Source organism: Myotis brandtii, unplaced genomic scaffold, assembly GCF_000412655.1.
Source record: "Myotis brandtii unplaced genomic scaffold, ASM41265v1 scaffold766, whole genome shotgun sequence".
Lineage (NCBI taxonomy): Eukaryota > Metazoa > Chordata > Mammalia > Chiroptera > Vespertilionidae > Myotis > Myotis brandtii.
This window is the reverse complement of record NW_005371060.1, coordinates 357519-366014: the sequence shown is the minus strand read 5'-3', so window position 1 is coordinate 366014 and position 8496 is coordinate 357519. Positions and strand designations below refer to the sequence as shown.

The window sequence follows — 8496 nt, the reverse complement described above, 5'->3', positions numbered from 1 at the left end:
TCCCTGCCCCCCGGGCCCCCTCCTCGCCGCCCGCCTGGCGTTGACTCGGGGTGTGTTTGCTCGCTCCCCGCTGTCTCTCGGGGGGCGGGGGAAGGAGAGCCCATTTTCCCAGAGTGCCCAGAACACACGATTCTTGCCTGCTGGGTGGAGACGTGAGGAAGGCTATACTTTTCGGCCCTTTGTGTGGCAACACAGCGCTACTTACAGCCTCGTCTAATTCTCCCGCAGCCCCGAGGTGTCGGCGGTCTCCTTACGGAGGAGCGGGGCGAGGCTCGCTCACTCGCTGATGCGTTCCACCCGGAGGCCTTTGCCCAGTGCCTGGGGGTCAGGGAGCTGCGTGCTTGCGCGGGGACGGGAGGAAGTGGCCCACCCGGGACTCAGTGCGGGCTCGGTCTCGGCAGGGCTCTTGCACCTGCCGCCTGGGGCTGCCGCCTAGTCCGCGTGGCTCCCCGCGCGTCCCTGCACCGCCCACGGGGTCGCCCACTGGGTCATGTGGACACGGTCGGGGAGGAGGGCAGGTAGTCAGTCGGCTCATGGCAGCATTGCCACCCTAGTGTGGCATTTCTGAATTTAAAGAACGGTGACCCCGTGAGGAAGACGACCAGGTGCTTCCGTGGAGGTGGGCAGGGTGCATGTGCCTTGTACTTGGGCAAGGAACCTGGTTTGCACTTTCCGAGGTTTGCCAGCTTGCACATTTGTTAAGATAATTAAGTGAGATAATATTTGTGAAGTCTAGCACGGTCACATTTCTTATATTTTATTTCTCCTTCTCCCTCTTCTATGGAACTTTGGTTCTTTGGGTCCCTATGGAAAAATCCTAGCATTCTAAAGTTTTATTATATTTTGTGTCTAAATAAATCTTTTCAATTACATTATTCATTTTGGACAAACAGGTATTTCAAAAGTGGAGGTGCATGGGGAGTGGTGTAAGGAAAGGAAGATGATTTTCAAGCTGGGAGGAGAGAAGTTATTTTAGGACTCCCCACCCCTACTTTACAAAATCAGCTCAGCTGTGCCACAGGCTCAGGAACCGGTGTCGGCTTCATAAAATTGCACAGGACATTTTGACACATATCCTTCCCACCATCAGAGAGCCTATTGACTAGTGGTTTATAATAATTTTCCTCAGAGAGTAAGTGTAAGGAAGACATTCAGAGCCACTTATTGCTGCTGATGGATTTTTAAATCAGTCTCTTGTTTTATAGAATTAGTATTTTTCTTCTTAGTTTTGCACAAATTCTCCTCTAGATGGCAAGTTCACCATTATGTCCTCACGAATTATCACTGTATATGTCAGCTTAGGCCACTCAATACATATTTGTTGAATGAATACATTAAATCTTAACTAAATTTAACAATTCGGTTCAGTGAAGGAGTGAATAACTGACAAAATAGGTTTAAACTTTTTGCTTGTCTGTTTGGTCATAGATAAGAAGTTGAGTCTTTTAATACTTGAATAATTACAGATTCCATGAGAACATAATCTTGGGTATATACAGCATTGAGTTTTATTTGGCATAGGGAGGAAGGAAAATATTTTATCACTTGTTTACTTATGTGGGGAAAACCACAAGATGTTTACCATATAAAATCAGGAATAAAATAGTATTATTACTATGATGATAGATAAATAACATGTTTTCTTATCCTTGACTATATTATGGTAAGAAGTTTCAAGTTGAAGTTAGGGCACAGCCCAGTTCTGGAAGCCTACCAGGACTTCTGTGATGTCAGCCGGCCTGTTTGGCACTGCAGAATCTGAGAAAAAGATCCAGAGTTGGCTGTAAATACAGTAATGTTTCCCCTTTAACTGACAAACCTGCTGGTGCTTGTGGATCTGTTTAGCTGAGTTTTGACGGGTCTGGCATCAGAAAAGACACTTTATCTCAGTGTTTGTCCTAGAATCCTGGTTTCAGTGGCAATACCCATGTCAGTTTTATTTTGTTTGAAAGCAAACTAAAAGTAATAGTTAGAAACATTTCCACTTCTGAAAAACCTTCCTGAACTAATGAAAGTCTTAGTGGAAGACCAAGTTGATTATCTATACTTAAAGCAGAACTATACCATACTTATTGTAGCTGGTCTGAATTTAAGCATTTGTTTATCATTTATTCATCCATCCACTTAGCAAACATGTATTAAGCCTCTGTTGAGTTTAGGGCCACAGCATTTCACAACTCCAGGGACACTATTCTCTTTCTGTCAATTCAATAGTGCACATAGAATGTGAGGGAGTTGGTAATGCCAAGGTACTGATACCAGGCTATCTGTTCAGCATTAGGGTATACAAAGCCAAATAAGACATTGTCCCTTCTCTTGGAGAGCTCTCAGGCTAAGGAGGCAGACATTATCCAATGTAACAATAAAGGTAACATGTGTTACAGGTATCATGCTGTAAACCTGTACAGAGGAAGCATCAGCTAACTTTATTGGCCAAAGCAATTGAGGAATTGGGGTGCTTGGTCAGGAAAGGTTTAGTAGTGGCTATGACTTGAGCTTAGTCAGAAAAATGGACAGGAAGCAACTGGCATTGCTGGCAGAGAGAATAGGAGAGCCAGGCTGGACAAGGTGAACTAGCCTGGACTGTGCATGGAACAAGCTGTCTGCCAGATCACGGTGTGGGGGCTGCTCTCGGGAGACTGCAGGAGAGTCAGGCTGAAGCCAGAAAATAGAGAATTATATTGCCTTTATAAGAAATTTGTACTTTATCCTGTAGGCAAGTGTGAAGCCATTGGAGAATTATAATTTGTGCTCTCTCTAGATGAGCTGATCTGCTAGGAAATGAGACAGCATAAAAATCTTGAAGCAGAAGAGAAGTAAACTGCTTTATGAATTTTTCCTTTATAGAATCTAAAAATTTTATAAAGATCCAAGGGCAAATAATGCAATTTAAGGGAATGAGGAGGTGCTTGCAAGTTGGTCTAATTGCAGAATTCTAATAGATTTCTATGATTTTCTCCAGTCCTTTTATGTTTATGTAATATTTTAAAAAATCACATCATTGTAGTAACAGTAAAGCTGGCATAAGCTGACAGAATAGGCACTGACTCAGTAATTGTTAACTCTGGGAATTCAAATGAGGGAGAGCTGGAGCATTTAGTGAAGTTTTGGTCAGGATCTTTTAGAAAGGGCATACCAGTAGGGACCATTTTATAGGGCACATAAAAGAGATGAAAGTTCTTGGCATCAGTTATATATATATATATATATATACGCACATACACACACACATACACACACACACATTTTTTTAGTTAAGAGATTTTATTCTAATAACTATAATTACACTGCTTGTTTGTCGAAATGAAAACTGAAAACAAGTATACAAAACAGTTGATTACTAATCGTGTATTGAAAGCAGTAAGAGGTTCCACAAAACCAGTTCTGAGGTTTTCCCCAAGGTAAATTTTAACAGCTCTTAGTTTCTTCAGTGTTTATCAAAATACAAAAGAAAAAAGTAGAGATTGTTGTTTTTGATGTCAATCTGACCCTTGCAGGCTGAGGGAGTGAAAGCACATGTGGATGGGGGCTCTGAGGAGCTAGGGGCTCTATGACTGGTCACCTGTCTGCGTTCCTACTGGTGAGACCCAGACAACCTGGAGCAAGTGAGTGTGTGTAGGGACCAAGGGGGTCTCCCGTTCTGGCCAGAGTGGTCCCACCAAAGCACCTACGCTGACCCACACTGACCGAAGGGAAGGCTGGGGTCCCTCTAAGGGGCCTTAGTGGTGGCCACAGCCCCCAGCCCACCCCCATAGGCAGTGGTGTAAGCACAGGTACAAGCACAAATGTTATGGGATGCAGATGACCCAGCAAGACAAAGCCAATCAGGGACCGTAAGTGACCATGCAGAACGTATTGTGGCTGGTTCTGTCCACTGCACGCTCCAGATGGGAGACAGACCACAGGCAGACTGGACTCAAGCTGTTACTGCAGAACCTACACTAAGCACATTTCTCCCTTCTCTGTGTTAAAATGTCTCCTTACCTTGTATTTATATTATAAAAAATGCACTGAGTTTGGGTTAAAAACAAACAACCAAAATGGATCTCAACACAGATTTAAAGCCCAGAGGAGGAGCGTTGAAGTGATCTCACAGCAACTCCTAGAGGTCCCACCCCAGGTGCCTAAAATCCCTTCTCAGTACTAAACAGTTTGATTCTTTTTTTTTTTTTTTTAAATAAAAATAGCTGAGTAATATTGCATAGGAGTACCAGAAACTGCCTCATTGGAAACAAGAACTATTTACATTAAATAAAAACCCGGTTGCAGGCTGCGTCTGCACATGTACAGCACGATGAAGCACAGTGGGACCGACCATGGAGACAGCTTCTGGCACTCACACCACAGGGGCACGTCTGCCACATGAGAGGAAAGCAGGGTGAAGAAGGGAGTGAGGGGGAAGAGAGGAGTTCGGCTCACTTCTGGTTCCGGAGCTGATTGGACAGCCAGTCCAGTCCCTCATAGAGCCCGTCCCCACTGGTGGCACAGGTAGCCTGAATGGACCAGTTCCTGTGGCGCAGAGAGTGGAGGCCCAGCTTGTCCGTGATCTCAACTGCGTTCATGGCATTGGGGAGGTCCTGCTCGTTTGCGAACTTGAGCAGGACAGCATCCCTGAGCTCATCCTCCACCAGCATCCTCATAAGCTTTTCTCGAGCCTCATTCACATGCTCTCGGTCATTGCTGTCAACCATGATGAGACCTTGTGTGTTTTGGAAGTAGTGGTGCCACAGAGATCGGGTCTTGTCCTGGCCACCCACCTCCCACACAGTGAAGCTGATGTTCTTATACTCCACATTCTGCATGTTGAAACCTATGGAGCAGATGGTGGTCACGATCTCACCCAGCTTCAGTTTGTACAGGATGGTGGTCTTTCCCCCAGCGTCTAGGCCCACCATGTGAATGCGCATTTCTTTTTTTGCCAAAAAGGCCCTTGAAGAGGTTCCCAAAGATATTCCCCCTGCTGTAGACCGGAGGGAGAGAGACTGGCCAGAGAAACCCCTGGCAGCCGTGGTGCTGCTTCTACTCTGAGCCAGGCATTGGTTTCACTCCCACCAGCATCAGTTATATTTTAACTAGAGGCCCGTGTACCAGTCAGGTCCCTGGCCTGCGGGATGGGGCCAAAACCGGCTCTCTCACATCTCCCAGGGGTCCCAGATTGTGAGAAGGTGCAGGCCAGCCGAGGGGCAGAGAGGTGGTTTCGGCCCCATCCCACAGGCCAGGCGGAGGGAACCCACTGGTGCATGATCCGGGCCAGGGAGGGACATGGGAGGTTGGCCAGGTGGGGAGGGACTGCTGGAGGGCTCCAGGGCCTGTTCGGCCCATCTCGCTCAGTCCTGATCAGCCAGACTCCAGCAGCAAGCTAACCTACCAGTCAGAGCTTCTGCCCCCTGGTGGTCAGTGCACATCATAGTTAGAGGTTGAGCAGCCTTAGCTTACATTAGCATATTATGCTTTGATTGGTTGAACAGATGACTGGACACAGCATATTAGGCTTTTATTATATAGGATAGACTGAAAAATTTCTTCTTTCTAGCCATTGAATTTTAACTTTTCATCATTCAGTGGTATGTCTAGGTTTTTTTTCTTGTATCTTAACAAAATGTTATCCAGTGAAAGTACTAGTACTTTGAACTAAGAAATTGTTTTCTCAGTATTTTTGGTACTGAATGCCTGAAATGGGATCCAAGAAACTGCATCTCAGATAAAGCAGGCTCCTCCACAAACTCTGTTCATCTGAAATCTGAGGGATGCTTAATTGAGGATGATGGCCTTTAGTGTACCCCTTTCTTTTTAAAAAATCTTCACTGGAGGATGTTTTTATTGAATTTTAGAAAGAGAGGAAGTGGGGGAGGTAGGAAGGGAGGGAAAGAGAAAGAGAGAGACACACGCCTGATGGGGGATCTGAGGCAGATTGGTTGTGACTTGCCTAAGGTTATACAGCATTTAAGTGGAGCCAGGTTTTGTACCAAAATAGGTCCATTTTTGTACCGACTGTGTATTGTATAGTACTCTCAATTTCACTTCTGTAGTCACAGCACCTAGAATAGTGCTTGGCATCTGGAAGGTGCTCAGTCAACTTTTGTTCAGTGAAAAGCATCCATGAGTGTTAAAGCAGCACTGGACTGAGGCCTTGTGGTAGTGTGTGTGTGCAGTGGTGGGAAGGGGGGAATTAAGGTACAGGTGTGTCAGAGATGTGAGGAGATGTCTGAGAGCCTGAAACAAGCTGAGGGCTGAACCCCCAGCTGGGCTTATAACCAGACAATTAGTGGGTCCCCACTGCCTGTCACTACTTGAACCAATTAAGCAAAGACAGGGTTGAATCATATATGAGTGTTTATTCTAATACTGCCACCAATGTGAGAGCAGCACGTCATCCACAAAAGTCTGCTTTGTGCCCCCCCATAAGCCGTTGCTTATATAGGGTAGGACAAAGATTGCATGGGAAAGTAGGCAGTGTGGGCTGGGGTGGGACTCCATTGTTTGGGCTACAAGGTTGTTAATCTTCCTATGATAATAGTTCTTGAATAAGACTGGACCACATTCCAAGGTTGACTCCCAGGTCCCAGAGACATACAACTTCTAGCCAGGTTAGAATGTCCTTTCTTTAACCAACACAAGGCAGTCGTGGTTAACAGAGCATTATTATTTCCCATAACCATAGCTAGTCCCCAAATATTCTATTTTTGCCCCTGTTATAATCTCAGAGAGGATCTTAAGCTATTGATCAGGAGCATTCTAATAACTCGGCAAGCCTCTGACTTACCCCCAAGTTTGTTATTTCTCTGTAATGATTAGCAGCAAAATCCTTAAATCATAAACGTCTTGACAATTTGGCGCGCGGAGGGTTGGGCGGATATGTTGTGGGCGGTGGAACGGCACCAGGTGTTGGACCTGGCTAGGAAAGAATTCAGAGCCATGACTCAAACTATAAGAGAACATTTATTTGGAAAAGAGGTAAAAGAAGTAATTTGTATAAGAAATGGGTTTAGGAAACAAGTTATAGAGGTAACGAAGGGCCCTTGGAGCTTGGGAGTGAGGAAGGAAATGGTAACGAGCCTGGGGGAAGGGAAAGGAGCCAGCTGCTCCTGGGAGGGAGAGGCACTGGGTCTTCCTTTCTAAGGGTTTTAAGGGTTGAGATTTTAGGGGAGGTCCCATCTCAGGGGAAGATCTTAAAGGTGTGTCCTTTCAGCGCCTAGGTCTCCACTGATTGATTGGTGGGTGCCAGGGCAGGGGTCATCTAATGCAACTGGTCATGAGCTCAGCCTTGGTGTCGCTTGTCTGGTTTTGCTGCTTCTCTGGGCTGGGAGTTGATGTACAACTGAGGCCTAGAAGTTATCTCTAGGGAGGAAAGGTCAGTGGTCCTGACTGCATGACCAGTGATCTGCTAGGGGAGGAAAGGTCACCTGGGGGCAAGGTCCCACCCTGCCATTGTCCTTTGCTAGGCAGCCAGGGCTTTCTACCTCGCCCACCCTCCTTGCTCTGCTGATCGGTGTCACTCACTACCACAGACACAAACACGCTGGAGAGGCCGGAGAGGCCGGAGGCGCCGGGGCTCTTGGAACTGGCTTTGCCCAGAGCAGTGGCCAGGGATGGAGTTGCCTAGCCCAGGCGTTGCTGCAGCCACGCCTTAACCTTGCTGGAGGCCGGGGGGAGGGGGAGGCCCTTCGGAGTGGGCGGCCTGTGTGGGCGGAGCTTCCGGCCCCCACACTTTTCTGCTGGCTCCCATCAGTCAGCGGGGCGTGGTGTAATCCATGAGCGGAGACCTTCCTCACCCAGGTCCTGGATAAAGCAGCCTCCGGCTCTCCTGGCGGCTCGTGGGGCCCTGGTCTTCAGGTACGATTGGCGGCTCGGGATCGCAGCAGGACCCCTGTGGCCGGCTGGTCTACGGCCTGGCGGGGGGTGGGGGGGGGCGACTTGCGCCGGGGCTGCGCATGCGTGCTGAGCGGTGACCGAGCCTGCTTGGAACCCAGGGCTTCGTAGGGAGACTGGCTCTCTAGGAAGTATTGGGGAACCTGGAAAGTCGCTTGAGTAACTGTTGCTTTTGAAACTAGATAGACCTTCTTGGCATTGGATGGTAAAAACCAATTTTGTGGTCAGTTTTCAGTTACTGTTCCCGAAAGTTGATTATCTGGGGTTGATTGCTCATAATTGTATAAAGGTAGACAAATCTGAGTTCAGTAACCTCGGAAGTGCCAACCTTAAAATATGCTCTTGTGAATTTATTTTTGTTTAAGGCATTAACTTTTATTTGCGTGGTTTTAAGAAATTACTGGGAATCAGATCCCAAATTTCATAAACAACTTGTCTTAATAAAGAAAAGTGGGCTGGGGTGGGCCAGCCTGGCCCAGTGCTTGGAGGTCATGGTTGGATTCCTGGTCAGGGCACCTGCCGGGGTTGCGGGCTCAGTCCCCACTAGGGGCCATGCAGGAGGCAGCCAATCAGTTATTCTCATCCTTGATGTTTCTCTCTCTTTCCCTCTCCCTTCCTCTCTGAAAT

The 8496-nt window shown here is 47.1% G+C and overlaps 1 protein-coding gene and 1 pseudogene across 2 annotated transcripts in view; one reads left to right on the top strand and one right to left on the bottom strand.

The window, feature by feature from the left end:
- NCOA4 (nuclear receptor coactivator 4) overlaps window positions 1-8496 on the top strand; it is a 25197-nt gene that overhangs the window by 810 nt on the left and 15891 nt on the right. The window contains exon 1 of one of the 2 annotated variants that reach the window (XM_005883126.2): window positions 7760-7833. The exons of the other annotated variant lie outside the window; for it this stretch is intronic. The gene's annotated coding sequence lies outside the window, so the exon portion shown is untranslated. Of the gene's footprint in view, window positions 1-7759; window positions 7834-8496 lie in introns of those variants that run through there. 2 annotated transcript variants of the gene reach the window in all.
- On the bottom strand, window positions 4177-6057 carry LOC102255971 (annotated as a pseudogene).